A 21,875-nucleotide genomic window follows, 5' to 3' on the forward strand; every position below is an offset into this window, starting at 1 on the left:
TATACATTGTCATATTGATGAACTAGGTGATGAGGAAATTAAGAATATGTATAAATCTGTAATTTGTGATGAATCTAGAAATGTCAAAACTGAACACAAGATAATAGAAACCCTAGGTTTTACATAAATTCTTAGTATCCCAGATTTTCCCAAGGATATCATAAGAATTGTGCTAAGCAGGGTTCATGGAAAATTCTTTTGGTTGGACTCTATTCACAAGATTACTAAAGAATCAGTAAAGGTTGTGTCAGGGTTACCCTCCACCGGCAATAGACCTGACAAAACTAAGAAGGTCTCAAATGATTTAGTGACAAAACTAACCAATGCAACATTTGACAAGAGATCACTAAGGGTAAATGATGTATCAAATATCAATGTCAAATTTATCAGTATGATTTTAGGTTACAAGACTACACATGCAAATAGGTTAAACTCAATTTCTAGCCTATGCATTAAAAGTGCCTATGATATGGTAAATAATAATGCAAGGATAGACATATGTGAATGGCTTAAAGATGAACTGATTGATAATTTGGGAAAGATAAAGAAAGACAATAAAGGAACATTCAGATTTGGAAACCTACTTATTTGTTTGATGCTATATATAACCAAACAAGTACTTGGTATTGGCACCAAAGATTTTGGATATGATATACCGGTAGGAAAACAACTATCGGTATTGCTGAACAACACAGGAGAGAACAGGGAAAAGAACTTAAATGAGTATTTTCAGGCATTGAAAGCTCGAATGAAAACAAGAGTAAAGTTATCACAAGCTATTGTGGATAAGTACCAAAATGAAACTTATTTTGTAATAAAGAAAGATGAAATTTGGATGGAGGCAGTTGTTCCTAGAACCATCTGGGTCACTGAAATGGGGTATGAGACTGATGACAACATAATAGAAACCTATGCAAAAGCCCTCCTAGAAGCTCCTAAGGAACCCGAAGAAGAAGGATTTGGCAATGCTGAAACTATAGAAAGTCAAATTCAATCAAATAAAAGAGTTAAAAAGGTTGAGGCAACTGTTAGAAAAGGAACTTGGCAGGAAAAAGCTATTGAAGAAGATGTGCTAAAGCAAACCGGTATAACTGAAGGTGAATTAGAAGAAATCCAACCAGAAACACACCTTTCACCAATGGGAACTTCCTCAGAAAGTGACATACCTGCAGTATTCAAGAGAGTTGAGAGGAAGAGAAAGCCTTCACCGACACATTCTCCTACACCAAAAAGACAGAAGCAACAGGCAGCAAGGCCCCTAGAAAATAAATTAACTCCAAAGAAAAAGAAGTTGACTCCTAAGAAGAAGTCAAAGTAAACTATAGCTCTTATTGATAAATTACTGGATGAAATTACTGAGGATGGCAAGTTGAAGAATATCAACAAACTGTATAACACACTATCCGCTGATGACAAGGAGAAAGTAGAGAACAGTGTAATATTACACTTAGATATTTTCAAGAAATTTTTGATGCAAGTTGTTGATGAAATACCGATAGATCTATACAATAGACTAGAAGCTAGAAGAGTAGCTATTATTGAGCTTGATAAGAAAATAAAGATTGAAAAATTTCTTGCTGTACATCCTGTTAACTCACCCAATGAGATAGATCAATTGATCTCAGAGGCTAACTGGACAGTATTTTCAACTGCTCACCGACATGTAGCACTAATGGTAGGGAGAGTGAATCAGATAACAGAGGAAACAATAGATGCATGGGATATATTCCTGGTAGAAAAAGAAAAATAGGAAGAGTCTCAAAAACCTAAAAAATTTAAGGTATATCAAAAGGATAGGGACAAAGGAAAAGACAAGGTTGGTGGAGCTCCTAGTATAAAGATAACAGACAACTTACCCCCACCACCTTTAGATACTCCACCGGTAGACAATAAAAAAAAATCAACCGGCAACAGAGAGTATGAAGACAACACATGAGGACACAAATCCTGATTCTGAGGTGTTGTACACAATGAATATCGACACACAAGAAGTCAACATTGTGGTTGATAAGGAAACAAGTGAGAAAAGAGATGTGGCAACTGAGCCACTGGTAGAAGACACAAAAACTGAGACAAATGTTGAAGATACAGTTGGAGACATTGCAATTGGGAGTGAGGAACAAACTAAATAGACAACGAATACAAGAAAAATTGATAGCACTGGTATTGAGAAACCGACTGAAAACATTTCAGGGGCAAGCACAAAGAAACCGGTAGAAAATACAAAGTCACAAGTAGAAAACCGGCAGTGGATACCACTGAAAAATCATCAGAGGCACCATCAGAGAAACCATCAATAGAGAGCACAAAGAAACAGGAAGAACAACAGGTTCATTCACAAGTACATTCAGAGACAGTGCCACCAGCTACAATTGAAAAACCTAAACCTTTGGTAGCTAAAATGGAGACACAAACTGATCCTCTAGTAAAAGAGGAAAGCAATACTATTATCACCACTGACAGATTACACATTGTGAAGTCAGTTGGATAGACATCCAGAACCTCCATGTCTGAATTCAGACCAACAAATGTGACAGAGGTACTGCTAGATTCAATTAAGAAACTAATAGATTGTAATGCACTAGCATATAAGGCTATTGATGGCACCATACCAATTTTGAAGATGATAGCTCCAAAGTGTAACATAGACAACAAAGTTTCTTTGAACCAATTAGACACATTGTCTAAGTATATAACCGGTAACCTAATAACACTCGACAAAATAAATGAGGATACATTTAAGGAGAGATTGATAAAGGAAAAAGAAAAATTCTTTGAGGATATAGTTAAGAAGAACAAGGGAGAGATGGACGCTCTTTTACCGAAACTCAATGAAATCATTTTTGACTTCAAGAAACTATACAGGGATACATGCAAAATGGATGTATTAACATAAGATCTTGACAAAGAAATTAGAAAGACACAAGATAAGATTAATAATATTGCTGACAATTTGATTGGGACATCAGATTCATTTTTGAAATTAGAAAAGAAAATTGCAAAGCAAGAAGAGAAAATCAGGAAACTGGAAAATGAAAAACAAAGAATAAACGACAAAGCAAAGGACTTAAAATGCCGACTTGGTCCAAGATTAGAGTATCTTATTTCTTTGAGAAAAGAAATATTTGAGGCTCTGGTTCCCGAACTAAAGACATCAGAAGAGAAAATGCACATACTCACTGGTACAGTGCAAAGAACCCATGAGGCTATAAAAGATAGTAAAACATTTAACAACGACATAAATTCAATTTTGACAAATATTTTTCAGAGTGTAACCCACCAGCTACAAGAAACCAGGCAGGACTCCACTAACAGTGAATGACAACCTTTGTCATTGATGTCCAAGGGGGAGTAGAGGCTATGAGAAAAATGATCAGCAAATGGCTCATCAGCTTAGGGGGAGCTCATATTTTTTTTTGGTAAGACAATTCTGGCAGACTCATTTTTGGATGACACTTTTTGGATTTTCTCATGAGTGTTGCCATCAATGCCAAAGGGGGAGATTGTTGGAAAATGCACACTCCAATGAGAAATTGTAGGTGATTGAAGGTTTTGTCATTGATGGCAATCTTGAAATCATATGATACCAGCAAGACAATATACTGGCACCGGCAATGACAGACTCTACACCGACACACAGGACACCGATAGACAAAGGAAGGATACTGACACCCTAGCCGACATGAATTTTGTTTATAATGTATTTTGTAATTAATTGTAAAATCATTGTAAGCCAACATGGCGAGTTGTAATATGACTCATATATGTATGAGATCATTGTAGAACATTTTGTAAGAAGGATATAGGCGAAATTATGCAGACCTAATATGTGAATTTTAGGTTAAGGGTTTATGTATGCAGCAGAGCTAAAACTGGTACTAGATCTGGCATAGCAGATGCTATTTTGAAGCAGTACAAGACATTGGATTTGCATAATCCATTTTGTAAATCAATGTGACTTCTTATTTTGTATTTGAGCAGTGAGCTCTAGGCACTTGGCCTTCCTACATGTGCAGACCCCTATTGTAAGAGTAATATTCACTTATTGGCTAGTAAGCGAATATTGTGGGTCACAAATCCCACCAAGGTTTTTCCCACACCGGGTTTCCTCATTAAACTACTGTGTTATGGTGTGTTTTTCATGTGGTTGTTGTTATCTTTGTTTACTGCATTATTTTTGGTTTACCAATATACAGTATTGATATGCTTTACATGTTTTAAATCAAGTAAATTCTTCAACTGGCTAGATACTGATTCACCCCCCCTCTTAGTATCTTTGGGAATCCTAACAATACTTTGCCCATTGATTTAGGAATGACTGGTGCTCCATAATTTTGCATGATTGTTGGAGTGTGCTGGGATTATTCAATAATCTTCTCTATCTTCTCTTAATGTCTTCAAAGCCTTGTCAGTAGTTGTTTGGAGTTAATGTCTGGAGCCCTCTATTGCAAGTGGCTCTCTTAATGTCTTCAAGTTCTCAACGTGAATGAATGAATTAATCATCAATTCAGTTGACCAGATCATTGTTGATCATCATGAAGAATTTTTTACAATCATACAGTTACATTGAAGTGCTTTTGTAACTTGAGTTATCTTTGTTGGAGAAGGATAACACAGTATAGTTTGCAACTGCAACTTGTGTGAAACATATACTTTGTCCATTGATTTAGGAATGACTGGTGCTCCATGATTTTGTATGATTGTTGGAGTGTGTTGGTAGTCTTCAAGAATCTTCTCTATCTTCTCTTAGCTTCTTCAAAGTCTTGTTAGTAGTTTTTTGGAGTTAATGCCTGGAGCTCTCTACTGCAAGTGTTTTTGAAGCTTCATCTTGTCTTCAGTTATTTAATAACTCATTCAACTACATTGTAACATCTTGCAGACTCATATGGGGCGGCTAAGGGCAATCTGAGGGTGGCTGGGTGTGGGGGTGTGATAAGAGATGAGTATGGTAGGTGTATTGCAAAAATGGCACTCCCCATGGGTAGTCAGACTAACCACCTTGCCAAACCCATGGGAGCCTTTCAAATGTTGCAAATTGCTAGACAATTAAATTGCAGGAAGGTTTGGATTGAGGGTGATTCAAATAATATAATTCAGTGCCTAAAAGGGAGAAGTAGAGCCTCATGGACTATTGAGAATTTAATTAAATATTTTGTTAGTATTATTAGAACCTTTAATAAATTATTTATTTCCCATTCTTATAGGGAAGTGAATTTTGTGATAGATTATTTTACTAATGTGGCCGTTATGGTATAATGAGGACACGTTGGATGCTGAGGTCAGATCCCTTTTGATATATGATTAGACACATGGTATATTTGATGGGATTTCTACTAATTTTGATGATGAGGGTAATTAAAGTTGCTATTATTACTTGGATAGCTCTCTGTCAGAGCGCCTTCCTTTCTCATTATTGCTGGGAGCCCTCATACATTTTATGGGTGGTTCTTGCTTGGGAAGCTAGCAGTGAATTTTTTGTTAGCTGCTCTGTTTCTATCGGGCTCTCTGTGAATTTTTGTAAGACTAATACTATGGGGGGTCAGAGACGCAGAGTGGAGCCGCCTAGCTATGATAATTAGAGGAAGGATGCTACTATCTGGTGTCGTCTGCAACAAGGGGGAGTTACCCCCTTCCTAGAGAAATTGCATGGGCACGATCAGAATATCACCAAGCAGTTTGTTAAGGGATGGAAGAATGACAAAGTGAACTTTTTTGGTAGGGTTATGGTTATTGACAAGGGGCTTATTACAAAAGTGTCGGGTCTATCCCTGAAGGGGATTAAATTCTACAGAGACAGAAAGGTGTCAGACGCTGCCATCAAGAAATTCCTAAAGAAGGACAAGGAGAAAGCTAGGCTGGTCAAGGTAAATAAAACCCACTTCGAGCCTCATCAGATTAAGTTTCTATGGAGGGATCTTTTGAGGGTGATTATGGAGTTCTTTACCCTAGATGAGAGGTTCACTAAAATTTACAGGTACCATTTTGTGTTGTTGAACCATTTTCACCACGATGATAAAATTTCTTTGCCGATCTATTTGCTATCTTCTTTGAGTACCAATATTTTTTATTATAAGGAGAACCCTCATATTAACTCGGTGTTGCACCAAGGGTTAATTGTGCTCATCTATGAGCACCTCAAAGCTAGGGCTTCTGAGAATCATAGTAAACCTCCTTCCATTTCTGTGGAAGATGTGGTTGATAGTGAGGAGTCAGATTCTAAGGGCTGGGAGACTGATAATGATGATGGGGATTCCCCCCCCCCCCCCCCCCCCCCCCTCCTAAAAAAAAGGCTAAGAAAGAGCTTAAGCTGGTTGCCTCTGGTACTAGTAAAGATGCTAAATCTGCTAATATTGGTGGCAAGGGATCTACTAAATGTCTGAAGGGGAGGGGTAAAAAGGATACTTTTCTTATTTTAGATAGCTCCCATGAGAAGGATTCCCTTGCTCACCCTCAACATACTAAGGGCTTCTTCTTCCTCCCTTGGGACGGGGCATAATTCCCAGGACTTTGTTGATTTTGTTCCTCAATATTTTCACCCTAAACAAGAAATCGCATTTGATGTTCTGAATATTGCCAAGAATAGTTCATTGGAGGTCTTTCAACTTTTTCAGGTGGGTCTTTTTTGAAATAAAAAATATCAATCTTAAGTAGCGGTCTTTCTCCTAAAAATTGAATGTTGTTCAGGTCAATGTGGATGCAGTGGATAAGATGCAGAAGGTTGGTAATATTCAGACTATGGATGTTGGGAATGAGGTTCTTGAAGGGTTTGCAACTGGTGCTCTCTGGACTGAGAGTGAAAAAAAGGTTATGGCTGACTGTTTGGTCAAAAATATGGAAGCTACCCAAAAAATTAAGGAGTAGCTTCCACTCTCCATAACATCATAAAGAGTATCCATATCATTTTCAAAGTTACTGTAGAGAATATGTCCACTATGGTAGATAAATTGGAAAAGATTCATATGGAGAAGAATGTTGTAGATTTGGATAAGGATAATGTTGCCAGGCTTGATGATTCGGGTCCCCTTGGAAAACACACAAGAGAAAGTATTAAGAAGAAATTTTTAGGTGCGCCTCAGGACATCATGGACCTGAAGGATACTATAAAAAGATGCATCAGCTTGAGGTTGAAATTGCTGAAACTATGAAGAATCTGGGTTAAGGATTTTTGTCTGTGTCTTTGTTTCTTTGCTGACGGTCTGTTGTCTTTTTGTTGTCTGGTTGGGTTGGGGTGTCTTTTTGTTGTATTTGCTATCTCTTAGCCCTATTGTGTTTTTTGGCTGGTCAGTCTTATGATAGGCATTCTTTGATACATCTTTTGTAATCTTTTTGTAAATTAAAGAGTTTCGAGTCCCTTCAAAACCCACTTCTACCGTAATAAAAAACATCTTGCACACTCATAACGACATATTAGAAGCAATTTGGATCACATTTATTTAACTAAAATAAACCAAATATCTACTTTATATTGTACCTTAAACAAGTTAAAGAACTTTCAATTATTACTCAAATCCACTTTTACAATAGTACACTAAGAAGAAATAAATGATTCTAATGGGTTAAATATGAGACAAGTTATGGTCTCATCATCTCCCTCACACCTAAAGTGTTGCAGGTCCCTCTGCAACTCAAAATGAGCCTTCAAATTAAATAAATTCACTTTTGTAACAGTTGCTCTAGGTAGCTCCAGATAGCTCCCGATGGCTCCCGATTAGCATTTAAAATTAAATTTTAACTCTTGTCAACTCTATAAATCTTGGAATAAGCATTTAGTCACTTTTTCTTCTTCTTCCTTTTGAGTGGATTGAGTAGAATGAAAGAAATTTAATTTGAATAGGAGTAAAATATTAAAGCAAATGCCTGATTTTACCTTAGTTTTTATGCAACCATCATGCATGAGTTGTAGTTCACTTTCCCCATGATGCATGCAAAGAGTTTCTTCAAGTTTTGAGAGCAGGAACCTGATCCTTTATGGTGACTAACAACTCTGATTGCTTCATCATTATTTTTTCTTCCATTCTTTTGAAGATTTAGTGCTAGAACTAGAGCCCAAGACTAGAACAACCAATCATCCATGATGCCAAATATTTGTAGCAAATTTTGAGTGCAACAACTTCTAAAAAAGTGCATTTTTACAACCTTTGAGAAGAGGAAATAGCATGTGCAAAGAACTTATTTGCAGAAACCAAACCTACCCTAACTTACTCTACTTAATGATGTACAAAGAGGTTACACATAACCCATTTGGTTGTGAAAAATATCTTCCCTTCCTCACAATATGTTTCCATGCATTCAATTTTTTAAGAGAAGATAATAAAAAGAAGATGACAAAATATTTTAAATTCCATGTTTCACCTTCCTTTGAAGTGGAAACCTTCTCCATGGTTTCTGATTCTAGAAAATGCATGGGCAGATTGGAGAGATATTGTAATCCTTCTTTTTGATCTGGTACATGCATAACTGGAATCAACTTCTTGTTTTTCAAATCTCTAATTGGGCAACCCTCTTTTGACTTAAAAATGTACTTGGGTAGCCATTCTTGGATTTTGAAGGTCTCCAAATAAGTCTATCTTTTGCAAGCTTCTGTAATGAAGATAAGAGCTCTTCATTGTATTCTCCAGCTTGCACTCATTCTTCCATTTCGTTGTTTTGTTCAAAATGTTCTTCAATTTCATTTTTTTGTTCTTCCAACAGTTGATCAAGGTTATAATGCCTTGGAATAAATCTTCCAAATTGATCTCTAGATCTTCTCATCAACTGCTCAAATTTTCCTTATCAACACTAAGATTCTAACTTCAATAGTCAAATCTTTTTAAAGATCCCTGACAACGGCACCAAAAATTATGGGATTTTTATAATCCTCATCATTTAATTTATCAATCTAGGGCAGTGTCCATGGTTGTATGCAATAGAGAATTGAGAATACTTATTTGATAATCTATTCTAAATTACAGGAAAGGAAAGCTAATCTAAGACACACTTGTAGGAATTGAAAAGACTAAACTTGCATGAAAGTAAACAGCTAATCTATCTCACACTTTCTGGAAAGGAAAGAGGCTAATATAATTCACACTTTCTAGAAATGAAATGCTTTCTTGAATTCAAATTTAATCTAGAAATTTGAAAATACATTGCTAGAAATGAAACTACAAACTATCCTATTTCCTCGGGCTAAAACAAGTCTTTTTAATCCCCCCTTTTCTTGATTGATTATAATATATTTATAGAATTATCATTCCATATCTACCCAACCAATCAACTAAGAATATGGATCCAAGATCCACTTTTGAAGGGGGCATTTACAAAACATTGAGAAAACTGAACTTGCTGTCCTTCATCCTGCCAATCTGTCTCAGTCATTTTCTGATGTTAAATGATCCTTAACTATTGTAAATATTGCCAAACCCTCGAAAGGGGTTTTATAACTTCAAGTTTAATTTCCATATCCTTTTGAATTTTTTAATTTCTTTGAGAAATGATGGAGATATCATTGTTTTACTAAGACTGTGTTTTTCACAATTTTTGAGCACCTGATTTTTCAGAAGTCTTCAAGTTCTCAACGCGAATGAATGAATTAATCATCAATTCACTTGACCAAATAATTTTTGATCATCATGAAGAATATTATACAATCATACAATTACATTGGAGTTATTTTGTAACCTGAGTTATCTTTGTTGGAGAAGGATAACACAGTGTAGTGTGCAACTGCAACTTGTATGAAACATATACTTTTCCCATTGTTATAGGAATGACTGGTGCTCCATGATTTTGCATGATTGTTGGAGTGTGTTGGGAGTATTCAATAATATTCTCTATTTCCTCTTAATGTCTTCAAATCCTTGTCAGTATTTGTTTGGAGTTAATGTCTGGAGCTCTCTGCTGCAAGTGTTTTTGAAGCTTCATCTTGTCTTGAGTTATTTAATAACTCATTCAACTAAATTGTAACATCTTGCACACTCATAGAGACATATTATAAGAAATTTAGATCAATTTATTTATCACATTTATTTAACTAAAATAAACCAAATATGTACTTTATATTCTACCTTAAACAAGCTAAATAACTTTCAAATATTACTCAAATTCACTTTTATAATAATACACTAAGAAGAAATAGATGATTTTAATGGGTTAAATATGAGACAAGTTATGGTCTTATCACCCCCTATTTTCACCAGATAGGAAATATATTGAGCTCATTTTTTTGGATATTAAACCCCCCAATATCAATGCACGTGATATGATATTGCCTAGCCAGTGATGACCCCATGGCAAAACCATGATACTAATATAAAATCCTTTCGAGTAACCTCACTAGAAAATAGTTATGGAAGACCAAGATTCAAGACTTAGATATCACTTATTTAGAATTCATGACCACACTAGAAGCCAATTATGAAAGACCAAGAGTCACATACTTAAAATTTCATATTGGGATTTAGACTTGGGTCCCTACAATAAGAATGCAACACTATAACCAAGTAAGTTCAACACCTTGGATATTTATATTTAATTTTTTAAAAATAATATTTTTAATTTATCAATTTGCAACTTTGATCTTATTTTAGATTAATCATTCTTTATTGTTGTGTGTTTTGATTAAATTAAAAAGGATTTTGAAAGGACTCAAAACCTTTTACAAAGCACCACATAAAACAACAAAAATAAGATGCCCTAGCCAAAAAACAACAAGGATGGAACATAAAAGGAAACAACTAAGTTGAGTCTCAATTTTGATGCACAAAAATGTTAGAAGGAGATTTTTTTTTTATTAAACTTATTTTTGTATTGAACAACCATCCAAGAAGAACCATCAACAAAATATGAAACCTTTTGAGAAGGAGGGAGGAATGCTTTTTATAATTGCAATGCCCACCATTAGAAGAGGGGCAAGGCGACGATGCTTTGTTGAACACACCATAAGATTGTGAGAGGGGGGGTGAATCAGTTTGAACCTCAAAAAACTTCACTTATGATCTATGAAACTTCAAAACACACTTGAATTTTTACTGTGATAATGAAACATGAAAACACAAAGAACAACATATACATGAAAACCATATTTATTTGAAAAAATCTAAATAGGGAAAAACCACAGTGAGAATGGCACTCACAATATGATTAATTGACTACAACGTTTAGGATCAAGGCAAAGAAGCTCACTACCTCTGAGGTACTTACAAGACTAGTCTGCACAACCTTAGGGAAAGATACAAAAAAATTGCTTTACTGAAACTCACCATTTCCGGGCAAGATACAAACAAATGCACTATCCACCAAAAGGAATGCACCTTCTTTTGATTGGTGCAAAGGATTAATGAACGAAAATGAACAAGATCCCCTGATCATGAAATTATCCTTGAACCACTATGTCAAGTGACCAATATCACAAAGAAACATATTTGACCTCAAATACTATCTCAAAGTTCTTTACAAACCATCTCTCACATTTCTACTTTACCAAATATGCTTGTGAATCATTTATGTCCACTTGACATTAATTCACATACATCCCATACTTAACTCATACATCCATAATCATATATATACATGATAACTCATTTAAACCCTAGTTGAGGGTCGACCATAGATAAAAATAATAATATTACATAAATTCGGCCATTTGGACCTATAATATCCATTGTGGTCTACTCCAAGAGACAGAGGGGACCCAAACGCATTACAAAAAATCATTTCCAAATGATTCCAATGAATAAAAAATGCTAACACATCCTCCAAGGTAAACAAAAAATGAAACATGTAGATGAACATTGTAGCAAGCCTACTAGTCGGCCCAAGAACTTCTTCCAATGCACAAAAATCAATGTCAATCTACACATGCCAGGGTGAGACCCATATAAACATCTAGAGTCAACTACCAAATCATATTCAGACTAGAAAGACATGATATAGATAGGATACACCACTTCAATCAATCAAAAATCAACCCAAATGACAACACAAAACTCAAAACACCATAAATTCACTTTCCAATCAAACCATCACCAAAAGACTAAATTGGAACACTACCCAAAAAAATGAACATGTCCTCCAAGCCACAACACTTGAATCAGGAAATTAGAGAACCACCAAGCATTTTTCAGACCAGTTCTAATAGACAACCATACCATCAAAAACAACAACTACCAACTCTACCATCTAAGAAACAAAGGACCTATAAACTTGATATTACAACATACAAAAACCATAAACATTATATCTAGAAATGCACTCCATAATCTGCACATATTAGAGGAATGCAAAGTATTCTTCCACTAAGACATTAAATACTCTTTCCTTCATAAATATTGTTTCCTACATATTGAAACTTCCATTACACCAATCTTCTGAAAGCAACTCAACAATACCAATAGACCATTCAACAACATTAGAATACACACTTATAGACAAATAACACATAGTGACGTTAATGGCAACACCAAACAAGTTGACATCAATTTGACAACACAACACAACAGTTCAATTTTCCAACATTCTCTCCATTTATCATCTATGGAAACACTTGTACCACCAACAACAAAGAAAAATGAACTCACAACTGATTTCTCTCTCCTAATTTGTATCTCTCTCTCTCTCTCTCTCTCTCTCTCTCTCTCTCTCTCCCTCTCCCTTTGACATCAAGGATAAAGGAAACTCTATTAAACTCTCTCCTCCATTTTGATAAGCTCTAATAAGTGCAACACTCACTACTACCGCTAAGAGTAGCCATCATGTCAATCCAGGAGGAAATGATGAATTTTAGAACTTCCCCTAGATAGATGCACCACTTTAATGCATATAGTTTAAAGAACGAGGGGAAATTACCCCCAATTTTTGTCGAAGATACCCAAAGGTTTCCTTTTCCAAAGCCTTAGTAAATATATTTGCAATCTGCTCTTTAGTAGCTACATACTCCAATTTGACTTCCTTCTCTGCAACCTTCTCTCTTAAGAAGTGATATCAGATTGCAATGTGTTTAGTTCTTGAAAACATTACCAGATTCTTTGAAATGTTAAAACACTTGTATTACCACACATAATGGGAATTGTCTCATCATACTTTGCCTTAATATCACTAAGAGATTGCTTCATCCACATAACCTGAGTACAACAAGATGTTGCTACAATTCATTTTGCCTCTGTAGCAGATAATGACACTAAATCCTATTTCTTGCTCAACCAAGAGGCCAATCTATCTCCCAAGAAAAATGCACCACCACTTGTACTTCTCTTGTCATCAACACATTCAACCCAATCAACATTTGTATATGCTTTTAGACTAAAATCATCATACTTCTTATACCATAATCCATAATCTAGAGTCCCTTTCAAATATTTAAATATCCTCTTCTTTGTTTGACCATGAGATTGCTTAGGATTATCTTTATATCTAACAACCAAATAAACAACCTACATAATATCTTGTCTCAAAGAAGTTAAATACAACAATCCTCCAATCATAAACCTATACTATTTTTTATCAACATCCAAAGATTCATCATCCTCACTTAACTTATGTAACCAATAGCCATAGGGGTACCGGTTTAAAATTAGGGTAAGTGCACCAAGATGGTGAACAAAAGGGGGGTATAAGTGGCCACTTTTTTTTTTCTTCTAAAAAAAAGTAAACCTGAACTTCAAAGAGATATTTGAAGGTCACACACTCAAAACTAGGAGTTGAGAAAAGAACAATAATTGTAGTACTCTGAATCTAGTTTCTAAACTACTAAAGGTTTTTAAAATTGGATAAGATTAAAAGGGTCAAACCTCTCTTGCACGAAAAACTGTTCCTGATTTTTTTAGAAAAAAACATAACATAGTTGTTTTCGTGCACTGCACAAAATATATAGTTAGATTTAGTATTTTGAAAAAACGTTTGGTAGGACGATAGGTAAGATTGAGATCTAGAAGTTGTGTATTTTTTTGTAATTTTTTGTTGAGTATTTTGTTTTTTATGATTTTTTGAAGTGACCGCATCATAAAAATTTGGTACCTGTTCGTGCGTTGGGCATAACTTGCATCAAAATAATAAAAAATGAAAACTTTTTTTTTTTAAAATTGTATAGAATCTAGTGTAGAAAAATAATATGTAATTTATTTTGAATTTAGTCAAGTATATCAAAAGTTATTAAAAAAATGGTAGATGTATGTCTGTGAGGACTGTCAAGGTACTAGTAAAGAAAATTTAAGTTTACTATGCTAATGTTGTCCAAAAATAGAAAAAATTATATGTTCAAAAAATTTAGAAGACGTGTGAGATTATGGTGGTAATTTTAGAGATACCCTCTTGATCATTTGTAAACCTAATGATGATGAAGTTGAGAAATCATGTTGGAAGATGAAAAAATATGTAAAGGGATAAGAATGGAGGGAAAATGGGCTTGCAAGCCTTAGGGTCATTTTCCAACCCTCTTACCAAGCCAAAACCCGCACGGGTTCTGATGTGCAAGATAACCCGCTCGGGTTTTGAAAAACAAAAAGTACCATTCATAGTTCTACATAACCCGTACGGGTTATGTAGAACTAAAACCATCATTTTGAGTTTCACAAAACCCGTACGGGTTATGAAAAACCATCATTTTTAGTTTCACAAAACCTGTACGGGTTATGAAAAACATCATTTTGAGTTTCACAAAACCCGTACAGGTTATGAAAAACCATCATTTTGAGTTTCACAAAACCAGTACGGGTTATGAAAAACATTATTTTGAGTTTCACAAAACCCGTACGGGTTATGAAGACATCAAAATGTATGCTTGTAAACTTAGAATTTACTACACATATGTATAGACATACATATATAATGTGTTTATGTATGTATATATGCATATCTATAGCTATATATACATATATTTATATAGATATATGTATATATGTTTGTATACATGCATGTCTCTCTTCTTTTCCTCTCTCTCGTCTTCCTTCCCCCATCACCATCTTTGTCTATTTTGAGCCCTAATTATCCTCCTTGAGTTCTATCTCATCTCTCTCCCCCCACTCTTCTCTCTCTACCGAGTCTCTCACCCTCTTCTCCTTTTCCTTCTCTCTCTACCTCACATCTCTAACCCTCTCCTCCTTATCTCTCTCTCTCTCTCTCTCTCTCTCTCTCTCTCTCTCTCTCTCTCCCCTACCTCTCCCTCTCCCTCTCATTATCTTATCCTATTCTCTCTCCCCCTCTCCCTCTCTTGACCCTATTCTCTCTCTCTCTCTCTGTGTCTCCCAATCTCCCTCCCTCCCCCTCTCCTTATCCTACTCTCTCTCTCATTCTCTCTCTCCTTGTCCCTCTCTTTATCCTATTCTCTCCATCTCTGCCCTCTCTCTCTCTCTCTTCCTCTCCCTCTCCCTCTCCCTCTCCCTCTCCCTCTCTCCCAATCTCCTCTCTCTCCCCCCCTCTCTCTCCCTCCACCTCTCCTTATCCAATTCTCTCCCTCTCTTCTTATCATCTCTTCTCTATCTTACCCCCTCTCTCCTACTCTCTCTAACTGTCTCTCTCACACCCTCTCCTTATCCTATTATCTCTCTCTCTCTCTCTCAATCCTATTCTCTCCCTCTTTGTCTCTAACTCTCTCCCTCCCCCTCTCCTTATCCTATATTCTATACCTCTCTTCCTACCCCTAATCTCTCTCTAACTCTCTCTACCTCCTCTCTCCCTATCCTATTCTATCCCCCCCCTCTCTCTCTCTCTCAATCCTATTATCACCCTCTCTCCCTTCTCTTTCTTTCCCTATCTCTCTCCCTCTCTTCCTATCCCCTTCTCTCTTTGTCTCTAACTCTCTGTCTCCCCCCCTTATCCTATTATATCCCCCCTTCCTACCCCCTACTCTCTCTCTCTCTAACTCTCTCTCCCCCCTCTCCCTATCCTATTCTCTCCCTCTCTTCCCATCCCATTCTCTTTCTCTCTCTCTCTCTCTCAATCCTATTCTCACCCTCTCTCTCTTCTCCTTATTTCCCTATCTCTCTCCCTCTCTTCCTATCCCCTTCTCTCTTTGTCTCTAACTCTCTCTCCCTCTCCCTCTCCTTACCCTATTATATCCCTCTTCCTACCCCCTACTCTCTCTCTCTAACTCTCTCTCCCTCCCCCTCTCCCTATCCTATTCTCTCCCTCTCTTCCTATCCTATTTTCTTTCCCTATCTCTCTCCCTCTCTTCCTATCCCCTTCTCTCTCTCTGTCTGTCTGTCTGTCTGTCTGTCTGTCTCTCCCCCTTCTCTTTCTTTCCCTATCTCTCTCCCTCTCTCCCTCTCTTCCTATCCCCTTCTCTCTCTGTCTCTAACTCTCTCTCCCTCCCCCTCTCCTTATCCTATTATATCTCTCTCTCTCTCTCTCTCTCTCTCTCTCTCTCTCTCTCTCTCTCTCTCTCCCCTTATCTCTTTGTCTAACTCTCTCTCCCTCCCCCTCTCCTTATCATATTCTATTTCTCTCTTCCTACCCTCTCTCTCTCTCTCTCTCTCTCTCTCTCTCCTCCTACCCCCTTCTCTCTCTGTCTCTAACTCTCTCTCCCCCTCTCCCCCCCTCTCCCTACTCTCTCTCTCTCTCTCTCTCTCTCTCTCTCTCTCTTAATCCTATTCTCACCCTCTCTCCCTTCTCTTTCTTCCCCCCCCTCTGTCTCTCTGTCTCTCTGTCTCTGTCTCTATCTCTCTCTCTAACTCTCTCTCCCCCCCTCTCCTTATCCTATTCTATTTCTCTCTTCATACTCCCTACTCTCTCTCTCTCTAACTCTCTCTCCCTCCCCCTCTCTTCCTATCCCCTACTCTCTCTCCCTCCCCCCCCTCTCTCTCTCCCTCTCCCTCTCCTTCTCCCTCTCTTAATACTATTCTCACCCTCTCTCCCTTCTCTTTCTTTCCCTATCTCTTTGCCTCTCTTCCTATCCCCTTCTCTCTCTGTCTCTCTGTGTCTCTCTCTTCCTCTCCCTCTTTTAATCCTATTCTCACCTTCTCTCTCTCTCTCTCTCTCTCCCCACTTACTCTTTGGTTCATATTTCTTCATAACACGTACCGGTTATGCAGAACTAAGGCCAAAAATTCTAGTTTTGCATAACCAGTATGGGTTATGATAAATTGTTCGGGTTTTGAGGAACTTTTTGTTTTTTTAATTATTTTTGGCTAGGCTTACCAAGCCTAGCACGTTTTTGAATTTCATAGAACACACACGGGTTATGAAAATTTTCATTTTTTTTTTGCATGTGGCCACCTTTCTATTCACCATCTTGGTGCACTTACCCATTATCCATCCCAAACTTCTTCAACATCCTCTTGATATAATTGGTCTGAGAAATAAAAATGCCTTTTTTTGATTGATTAACTTGAATACCAAGAAAAAATGACATCTCACCTATCATAGACAACTCAAATTTCTTTTGCATCTCTTCTAAAAAATTCCTACGTACACTATCATCTCATCTAAATGGGATATCATCAAAATACACAGCAACAACCAATATTTTATCACCTTCAACTTTGAAATAAAGATTTTTATTTGTAGTACCTTTTCTAAAATTTTGCTACAACAAATACCTATCCAACCTTGCATACCAAGATCTAGGAGCTTTCTTGAGTCTACAAATCATATCTACATATTTTGATAGCTTGAATATAACTAATTGTTCAATGTATACTTCTTCCTCAAGTTCTTCATTCAAGAATGTCAACTTGACATTCATTTGATATACCTTAAAGTTCTTGGGAGAAACAAATGAAAGAAACATCCTTATAGCCACTAAAACAAAATTCTTCTCAAAGTCTCTACCTTCAACTTGTGAATAACCCTTACACACTAATCTTTCCTTATTCCTTGTTACTTTTCCATCTTCACTGAGCTTGTTCTAAAACACCCACTTAATTGCTATCTCATTCTTATCCACCAGTCTAGGAACAGTTTCCCATGTTTGTTTCTTCTCTATCCAATTTAGCTCCTCTTCCATTGCCTTAATCTAAATTTCACCGTTGTTTTATTTTGCATAGGTCTTTCGTTCCACGTGAGATAAGGAAAAATATTTTGCTTGTTCAATGGTTTCTGCAAGTCTTCTTCTTGTTTGAACTCCTTTTTTGTCTCCCATAACCTGTTCCTCTAAATGATTCTTCCTCACATACTCTATTGGTTTTTTAGGAGTATGTTTAGGTTCCTTTTCTTTTGTACTTATCTCTTCCTTATCTTTTGAATAATCCTCCTCTTCTTTAGCCACCAATACAACTTCTATCACAGTCTCATCTTCAGGTATAGTCTCCTTCTGATTCTATTCTTCACTAACTTTGACATTTGCACTCTTAAAAAAATTATTTAGCCTCTTGTTGTAACACCAACAATATTTACTCCTTGTAGAGAATCCCAAAAATATTTCTCCATTTGACCTTGCATTAAACTTCTCTAGATATATTCTTCATCTCTCCTTATGCAACACTTTATTCCAAAGATTTTGAAATACTTGATTGTAGGAGGTATTCCATTCCATAGCTCATAATGTGTCTTTGTGTGATTCACTCTTATCTGGACCTTGTTAAGAATGTAAACAATAGTATGCAAAACCTTTTTCCAATATACACTAGGCAAGTTAGCATCCTTCATCATAGTTCTAGCCATTTAAATAATAGTCCTGTTATTTCTTTCTACAAATCCATTATGTTGAAGAGTCCTAGGAGTAGAAAAATATCCTCTAATACCATGCTCTTCAAAAAATCTATCAAATTCATTTGAAATAAACTGTCGTCCTCTATCAGACCTTAAACATTTGATCCTAGCATCAACTTGATTCTCAACCATAGACCTGAATAAATTTTAAGCTTTTCTAATGCTTCTGAATTTCCTCTCAAGAAAGTAACTCATGTCATTCTAGAATAATCATCAATAATCAACATAAAATACCTTTCACCATTCAATCATCTTATCCTTGTAGGTCCACATAGATCTATATGAACTAGATCCAAAATTTTTGAAGTACAAAATATTTCTTGTTCTTGAATCTCCTCTTTGTTTTCTTTCTTAGTTGACATTACTTACACATAGTATATCAACAAGTTTGATAATCTTTGGTAAATCCCTTACAACATGAGTAGAATTTATCTTCACCATTTGTCAAAGTTGATATGTACCATCCTTTTGTGCCACAACCAACATTCACTTCTCTGCGCCAACATATAACTTCTACCAATGTTATACTTCACATAGTAAACATTGCCATTATTTCTTATACCTTCTGCAACTAATCTTTTGACTGATGTCAACAATAGCCTTGGGGTCCCAACACAAACTTTCTTTTTTGATGTCACATATGGACCCATAAAATATAATCTTACAACCCTTACTGCATATCTAACACACAGTTAAAAGATTATGTCCCAATCCCTTAACATAATGAACATCATTAGGCGTATGCTTGCCATTAATTGAAATAGTACATTTACCACAAATTGGTGTAACTTCCTCGCTTGCAAATTTTATTGATCCACCATAATAATTTTCAAAATCAACGAACTTTTCTTTGTCACCCATCATGTTATTTGAACATCTGGAGTCAATTATCTATGTTTTAGGATCTACTTTCACATGCAGTACAATTTTCACATTCACTAGTTTTTCACTATTCTTCACATCTTCTAGATTACCATACTTTTTATCACTGTCCTACTCTATAGCTAAAAAAAAAAATTCTTCATTTGAGTCATCATCATCTTCTTCTTCAGATGAATAGGTCTCCATTCAGAAGAAATTCATCTTAGGCTTTTCTCTATCATCTATTCTCTTATTTCTATTATTCCATCTATGATTATCTCTTCCCTTGTTATCATCATCAAGTCTTCTACCATAATCTTCATTATAAGTACATTAAGAAGCATATTGATCAATTCTTCTACAAATGAAACATTTGAAGGGTAACTTACCTTTGTTCTTTATGGATCCTTTCTTTAGTCTTCTTATAAAGTTTGCTTATATCTCATCCATGTCATTGCTTGATTTAGGTTCATCTTCAATTTTCCCAATAGCTTTGAATGTAGCATCTTCCTTCTCTTTTTGGAAATCATCTAGCTCAACAGTCTCAAAGGTAGAGAGTGAGCCATATAGCTGATCCAAGGTGTATTTTCCCATATCATGGCTTTCTTCAATGACATAATTTTTAGGTTTGTAGCATTTAAGAAATGTTAACATCATTTTTCTCACAACTTCACTTTCTTCTAATTTACCACAAAAACCTTAATTGCACTCACAATCTCATTTATTTAGTGTATATATAGATTTCAATGTTCTCATCAGCAAACATTCTCAAGTTATCAAACTTGTGCTTCAGATTTGTTAGCTTGACTTGCTTTGTCTTCTGATCACCTTAATTGACACTTCTCAACTTCTCCCAGATTTCTTAGCAGACTTCAACCCATCAACTTTAGAAAATACCGAATCACTTGAATAGTTGATAATTGCAACTTTAGCCTTCACATTTTTCTCATGTGCCTTAACCTCATTTAGAGTCTAAGGACCATTTTTCAGAGCAATTACCTCTTTTGGATACCCTCCCATATTCTATTTTGTAGAGATTCCAAATAAAATTCCAATCTTTCCTTCCAATAAGAGTAACTTGTTCCATAAAACTTTGATGCTTTGAAATTAACTTCTTGTACAATTCTAGATTTTCCTCAATCAACTAAGCTTCTCTAAGAGGAACCAGACTATGATACCAATTGTTGAACACACCGCATGACTAAGAGGGGGGGGGGTGAATTAGTCTAGACCTCAAAATACTTCAGTTTTGATTTATTATACTTCAAACTACACTTAACTCTTTATTGTACTTATGAAACACGAAAGCACAAATCACAACATACACATGGATGCCGAATTTATGTGGAAAACCCTAAATAGGGAAAAACCATAGTGTGAATCACACTCACAATATGAATAATTGATTACAGTATTTAGGATCAAGGCTAAGGAGTTCACTCCCACTAAGGGACTTGCAAGACTAAGGTGTAAAACCTTAGGGCAAGATACAAAAGACTTGCTTTACAAGACAAGATAACAAATGAATTGATTGCCAAAAGGAACACACCTTCTTTCAGTAGGTGCCGAGGATCAATAAAATGAAATGAACAACTCTTGATCATGAAATTTTCCTTCAACCATTGTGTCAAGCGACCAATATCACGACAAACATATCTGACCATAGACAGAATAAACAATATTACATAAATTTTGCCACCAAGACCTATAATATCCACTACGGTCCACTCTAGGAGATAAAGGGTATCTAAAAACACATCACAACACATCCTTTCCAAATTATTCCATTAGACCGCACACACTAACATATCATCCAAGGTTGACAATAAATGAAATGTGCAGATGAACAATGTAGCATGACAACTAGTTCACCCAAAGAACCTTCCAATGCACAAAACTCAATGCGGATCTACACATGCCACAGTGAGACCCATATAAACACCCAGGACTCAACTACCAAAGAATATCCAGACCAAATGACACAATCCATATAGGATACACCACCTCAGTCATTTGGAAACTAACTCGACTGACAACACAGAATTCAGAATACCATAACTTCACTTTCCAATCAAACCATCACTAGAAGAATGCATTGGAACACAACAAAAACCAAATGAACATGTCCTCCAAGGTACAACACTTGAGTCCACAAATCAGAAAACCGACAAACATTATTCAGACCAATTCTGATAGACAACCATACTATCGGAAACATCAACAACCAACTCTACCATTTGAGCAACAAGGGACCTGTAAACCATACAGTAGTGTTTCTCCCTTTCTTTGATGTCTGTTATTAAAGATCAGTGGCATTGCAAAATACTTTGGGGATGTTGTTGGATTGTAAGAGTTTGTTTCTCATATCAAAACACCTTTGATTGTACCAACTT

The sequence above is a fragment of the Cryptomeria japonica genome, chromosome 1 (genome assembly GCF_030272615.1).
Source record: "Cryptomeria japonica chromosome 1, Sugi_1.0, whole genome shotgun sequence".
In the NCBI taxonomy this organism is placed as follows: domain Eukaryota; kingdom Viridiplantae; phylum Streptophyta; class Pinopsida; order Cupressales; family Cupressaceae; genus Cryptomeria; species Cryptomeria japonica.